Source organism: Ochlerotatus camptorhynchus, unplaced genomic scaffold (genome assembly GCF_037179485.1).
Source record: "Ochlerotatus camptorhynchus isolate MF236.1 unplaced genomic scaffold, CSIRO-AGI_Acam_v1.1 ptg000304l, whole genome shotgun sequence".
NCBI classification, from domain to species: Eukaryota; Metazoa; Arthropoda; class Insecta; order Diptera; family Culicidae; genus Ochlerotatus; species Ochlerotatus camptorhynchus.
In genome coordinates, this window is record NW_027040792.1 from 1,426,051 (window position 1) to 1,432,811 (window position 6,761).

At 47.6% G+C, this 6,761-nt stretch overlaps 1 long non-coding RNA gene across 1 annotated transcript; it reads left to right on the forward strand.

The window, feature by feature from the left end:
* Nucleotides 1-120: 120 nt before the first annotated feature.
* Nucleotides 121-4,388, forward strand: LOC135707187 (uncharacterized). Its single transcript, XR_010518209.1, has 2 exons — nt 121-356; nt 412-4,388. It is a non-coding gene; the product is annotated as an uncharacterized LOC135707187 (long non-coding RNA).
* The last annotated feature ends 2,373 nt before the right edge of the window (nt 4,389-6,761 follow it).

Consider the following 6,761-nt stretch of genomic DNA (forward strand, 5'->3'; position numbering starts at 1 on the left):
AAAACCTACAAAAGCTCTACATATCATTTTGTGGAATGCTGTTGATGAAAAAAGTTAGAGGCAAATGAATGTAAATGATTGTATGAAATGAATGTAAATGATTTTCCATGCCTGGGTATTGGCCATAAACTTTGGCATTCCATGAAAGTTCAAAATGCTGTTTTTTTCAGGCTACAATAAGTATTCAGGTTTTACCAGTCAAATATGTGACTTAATCTGCCATGTCCGTAAGAAGTTAGAGCAATTTGGAACTTTCGCTCTGTGCATTGATCCTTCGAGCCAGATGAGATGGAACCACACGACGCGAATAACTTGCGCGCGAAGCGGGAGGTTATGTTCGCGAAAGCGAGATGGGAGTTGTCCGTTGCCGAAAGCCTAAACACTCGGAATCCCACCTACGAGGAGATGCAGGAACGGAAGGATAAACTCACGGAACTTTCTGGTAACTTCGAAACAGTTCAAACCGAGATTGAAGAGAACACCAGTCACTGCTTGGAAGATGTAGCGTCGGTATTCAACTACCGGCTGCGCAGTTCGACGAAGTCTACTTCAAGGCGAAGGGCATTTACTCATCGTACCTGCAGCGCAGGAATAGGAGAATCGACAAACGACTTGCGAGATGCGATCAGGGCGCTCGTAGAGATGCATCAAGCAATGATCATGCACCAAATCAAGAACAGTGCAGCACCTGCTGCGAGACAGGTGTCGAATCAGGACCATCCGCTGAACGTGAAGCTTCCGCAGCTCAACATTCCGATGTTCAAAGGAAAACGGAAGAACTGACTTTCCCTCAAAGATTTGTTCGTGAGCACAATCCACAGCAGAACGGACCTGAAGGATGCGCTGAATATGCAGTACTTGCTATCATATCTGGATGACGAAGCGAAGAAAACGGTCAGTTCATTTCCCATCAGTGATGCCAATTATAAGGAAGTTTTGGGAGACACTTGTAAGGCACTACAACAAGAAGAAGTACACAGTGTTTGCCCTAGTTCGGGAGCTCATCGACCAACCAGCAATCTCATGCACGAGCGGATTGAAGAAGTTGGTGACAACATCCGAATCGAGGGATCCCTGACTCAATCGCCTACTGCTGGAGAAAGTTGGCAGGGAAACAACGTCTTTGTGGGCGCAGAAAATTATTGATGTCGACAGTCCAACCTTTGCTGACTTTCTGGAGTTCCTGCAGAAGCGTTGCGATGTACTCGAAACGTGCACAGCCATTCACGAAGCGGCCGATCCAAGAAGATACCGTGAAGAAGTTGGTATAAGAGTGCAAGCTTTCCACACCAACACATTTCAAGGAGCAATTCAAGGAAATGGTTATCACGGCGCGCAGGGAGTTGGCACAAACGGCAAGGCTTTGCCCATCGAAATCGGTACGCCGCTCTGCAGACTGCAAGCAACGGCATCACACTTTGCTGTGCACACAAGAAGCGAAGCAACCGCAGAAGAAGTCGAATCAGCGTCAATCAAACCAGGAAGCTCGTTCGGCATCAGCTCCTAGCATCGGTGAATGTCAACTCGGCACAATCGCTGGGCGAGAAATTTGAAGTTACGCTGCTGCTCACAGTGATGGCACGAGTCAAAGGGAGTGACGGCAAGCTGCACGAGGTGAGGATTCTTATTGACTGTGGTTGAGGCGTAGCAACGGTACACTGGAAGTCACCGGTGTCAACGCAGAGTTTGTCGACACTACCCGGCAAGGCTACACTCGTGATCTCATCGCGTTTCGAGCATGGAGCGAAACTCGTCGCTCATGCTTACGTTCATGGCAACACTGCCGTGTCAGCAATTCAGCCTGGAGGCTCTGCAGCTGGCCAACCCGCAGTTCAACAAGCCTGGATCAACGGACATCATCTTGGGCTCTGATGTTGTCCTTTCGTTACTAGAGCCAGGACAGGTCAAGGATCACAACGGTAAACCTGTAGCACAGCGTTTCGTCTTTGGATGGATGCTTGCAGGAAATATTTCGAAGCAAGGGTGCGCTCACACCTATCATTCGGTACTCAATCTGCATCACGAGGTTGATATCGATCGCACTCTGTGTCTGTTTTGGGAAGATCAAGAGCTTCACAGTCCCAAACAGCTCACCAAGGATGAGCAAGGGGTGGTTGAAGAGTTCAACTCGACAGTGAGCATGCATAAGGGCGTATACGCGATGATCGATTCTCTTCAACGATTTTCTCTTTGCATTGCTACAGCTAAGCGAAACAATTTTCTAGAATATGTTCAATGCAGAGATGTAACAGGTTGTATTGGCTATCAAAAACAGCAGCAAACGCATCGAGAAACGTTAATTCTAGCGAGTTATTAACAAAAGAGAAAATTGACGAAGAGAATCGATCATCGCGTTTACACCCTTATGCATGTTTACAGTCGAACTCCACCCTCACGCGCTCGCAGAGAAAGGTCGCTTTATCGTCTGTTTGCCTATGGATGATTCAAAGCTCAAACTCGGGAATTCGCTGACCGCTGCTACCAGGTGGTTGAGAGCGATGGAGCGCCAATTCGAGAACGACAGCTGGCTATCGTTTATGCAAGAGTACCAGCAATTGGGCCACATGGAGGTTGTGCCGCTGGCGGAGATCGACGTGGACTGTTCGAAATCGTACTACTTGCCCCACCATGGCGTTGTAAAGAAGGACAGCGTAACCACAAAACTTCGAGTGGTTTTCGATGCTTCTTCTGCCACCACGACGATATGCTACTAGATGCTGTTCTTAGTGGTATTCATCGCGGATGTCGAAAAGATGTACCACCAGGTGTGGGTGCATCATTAAAATACGGACTAGAGAGGGTCTATACTACACCCTCTCTAATACGGACTACCTATGCATCGTATGGCGAGAATCCTGACAAGCCGAATCAGCATTTTCGTCTCCGTACCGTCACTTACGGTCTTAAGAACTCAGAGTTCCTAGCAATGGCAGCAGTACCCGGAAGCTGCTGAGAGAATCAAGAAGCATACATACGTCGATGATCTAACTTCAGGCGCAGATTCAGCGGAGGAAGCGGTACGAGTTATCAAGGAAATCAACGAAATCCTCGGCAAGGTGGGGTTTACTCTTCGTAAATGGAGTTCAACTGAAGTACTCGACTCGCTGACAGATACCATCAGCACCACAATGCCGATTCAATTCCCCGACGAACAGAATATTGTGAAGGCGTTCGGAACACACTAGCTTCCAACAGAAGATGTGTTCACATTTAAGGTGACGGACCAAACACGAAACATCACCTACTCTCGGATTCAGCGAAGCTGTTTGACCCATTTGGATGGTTTGCACCCGTGATTGTACGTGACAAAATCCTATATAGAACAGTGGCGTCACCCTAACCTCAATCTACCTGTTCAACAACTCTCAAAACGTAAACAAACAAAACAATATTGGTTCCAATGGATACAAATCAGTGAAACTAGAAGACCCTATGCCTTTTGAAACTGATTTGAATGTAAACATGACCCTAAATAACGTTTTCAAAGTTGTTGAACAGGTAAAAAGGGAAGTTACGCGACGCCACTGATATAGAAAATGTCCGTCATTGAAGAGGTGTGAACTACCACGATGAGCGGCGAATTACACAGATTCTCGGATGCAGCGGAGGAGGCGTACCTACGATCAGTGGATAGTGACGGCGAGGTTCATGTTACCTTGATGGCAGCGAAAACCAAGGTCGCTCCTGTACGACAAATCTCCATTCCCCGTCTGGAGCTCAATGCAGCCGAAACTGATGAACCAGTTAGCGCATGCACTCAAGCGATACCAGATCGAGCAGTACGCCTGGACGGATTCTACCATCGTTTTGCAGTGGCTATCCAGCCAACCCCGCCAGTGGAACATCCACATGGCGAATAGAACCTCTTCGATTCTGGACATCTTGCCGAGAAAGCACTGGGCACATGTTGTGTCAAACGAAAATCCTGCTGATTGCGCTTCCCGTGGGATCTCTCGGCTGGAACTTGCCATCCATCCCCTGTGGTGGACGGGGCCCGCATGGTTGTCCGACGATTCAGCTATGTGGAAACGAAACACAATCACTGGAGGTTCGTAAACGTTTTCAATCACTCAATGTTTCCGTTAGTCTTCCAGCCACAAGCAACGTCATGGCAGCTGGCTCGCGTTCGGAGATTCGTCTACAATATGAAGTGCAAGGTAACCGGCAACGACAAGCAATACGGTTCTATTTTGCCATCGGAGTTGCATCAGGCTCGAATGCAGTTTGTACGACTGTAGCAGTAGGATTCCTATGCAAGTCAAACCAAGGCTCTGGTACGCGGAGAGGAAGTTCCAGTTAAATCCAGCATTTCAAGCCAGCACGCTTCGGGTTGGAGGGCGATTACAGCACTCGGCGTATTCCTTCGATGTCAAGCACCCGATAATCGTCCCAAACAAAGAGTCATCGCTTTGCAAAACATTGATGACAGCAACAATCAACCAACGTTATTGGATCCAAAGTTGTCAGACGGTTATTAAGGGGGTATTACACTCTGCACGGGGGCTCATGGCGGCGGAAAGTCAACAGAAATCTGACCTGGGTCCACGTCAAGGCAAAAGCGAGCAGCCACTTAGGATCGAAATCTTTCACGTTAGCCCTATGCACCACTAGGAGTGTGCAGGATGCATAAGTAAACAATTAAAGAAGTCTGGTAAAATCCTCTCCAAGATTCGTTTAAGTTCAGGTTGAATAAATTCATCAGTAAAGTCCGGATTAGACGATTCAATCCGGAGTTCAAGTGACTTGAACTGCACAATGAACGACCCGAAAGCTGGTCGATGTCGATCTTATGAAGTTCGCTTTCAAGTCACTTCAGCACCAAACACCACATCGAGGGTGAGTTGAATCAACTCACTTGAACCGTGAATTTGAGCCTTAAGTGGGCAAAAGCAGCGCGGGGAAAGGGAAGGCAGAACAGGCAGTGAAACTCCTGGTGGTATCTTTCCTGATAAGTAAAATACGATAGATTGTGTCCTTTTAAACACGTTGTATTCCTGGATTTGACTGTTATTTGATATGATTTTGCAACTCATAACTTTTGAAACAGAATGGACATAATTCTAGAGTACTATTGAAACACGTCTTTATTGGTTAACGTTTAATCCGACTAGTTCCGATGATCCTCGCTTGGAATACTTTCAAGTACCGAATTATCTTCTTGACGGCCTCCCAACGCTGACGTCCCGGATTGGCGCTGAACTGACTAGCTGCATTCACCGCAAAAGCGATGTCCGGACGAGTTACCTGGGCTACGATATACAGACATTCAACAGCTTCTTTGAAAGGAACTTTCTTCATCTCCTCGGCTTCGTTCTGGTTTGTCGGTCCCATAGAGGATTTGTCCAGTCTTAAACTGGAATAAGCGGGCGTTGCTACAGGATACGATTCGGTCATTCCAAAACGCTGAATGATTTCCTCGATGTACGCCTGTTTATCGAGCCAGAACTTTCCTTCTGCTTGATGCCTCGTAATCCGGATTCCCAAACAATACTTGGTTTCACCGAGATTCTTCATCTTGAATCGTTCGCTCAAATACGTCTTCAGCTTTCGCTTCAGATTCTGATCGTTGGTGAAGATCAGAAAATCATCTACGTAAATAGTGACGAACATCAGCTTGGCTCCACACATCATCCAGTGCAGGCAACAATCTACTGAGGAACGAATCAGTCCGAACTTCTGAAGCACGCCATCCAGCTACGCATGCCATACTCGGCTTGATTGCTTCTATCCCCTGCGGCTGCAGCATGTAGATCTCCTCATCGTTCAGCTCTCCTTGCAAAAAGGCTGTAACTGCGTCTATCTGATCGATGTCCAGATCGTATTTCACCGCCAACGTCATGAGGTAACGATTCGTCGCATACCGTACTACGGGAGAGTACACCTCGTCGTAATCTAGTCCTGGCCTCTGCGAGGATCCTTTCACGACGAGACGAGCTTTGTACCGCTGAACGGTTCCATCAGGTCCACGCTTCGCTTTGAGCACCCATTTGTTCCGAATCGCTTTCCGCCCCTCAGGCAGATCCGCAAGCACCCACGTGCTGTTCTCGCTCAGTGCAGTTTGAACCCCTATGGTCTTTGTCAGGCCGTTGCAGAACTTCTTCGTAAGTCGTTGGATCGTCCAGCGCACATTCACCGTTGGTAAAATCAGGAGGTAAATGGGGGGAAATGGTATCACCAGAATATGCTCCAAAGCTAATGTAATCATTGTACTTGCCTGGATAACTGCGCTGCCGATCGCTACAAATCAGCTGGTCTATTCAGTTGCGATGGGAGCGCGTTTTCAGCTGCATCCGCAAACTCTTCGATGTCTTCATCTTCACCATCAGAAGAAACTACAACGACTTCGTACTGCTAGCGCTGATTGGTACCAACAGCTCTTGGAAATTCAGCTCCATGAACTCCCACTGGTTGTGCATTTTGATCACTCGTTAGGCTTGGACTTGATTCACCTTCTGCTAGGACTACAACATCTCAACTGATTTGAAACTCACCGCTGTCAGGGTCGTACAAACGATAGCCTTTGGTGTCCTCACAATAGCCGACGAAGATCGCTTTTCTGGCCTTCGAATCGAACTGCTTCCGCTTCACTTTCCGAACGTGTGCCATCACTTGAGATCCAAAAATCTTGAGATGCTTGAGATGCGGCTTCTTTCCAGACCACACCTCTTCTGGCGTTATGTTCTCCAATGACCGCGCTGGACATCGATTGACCAGATAGGCAGCTGTCGAAACTGCTTCCGCCCAAAACTGTTTACCAAGCT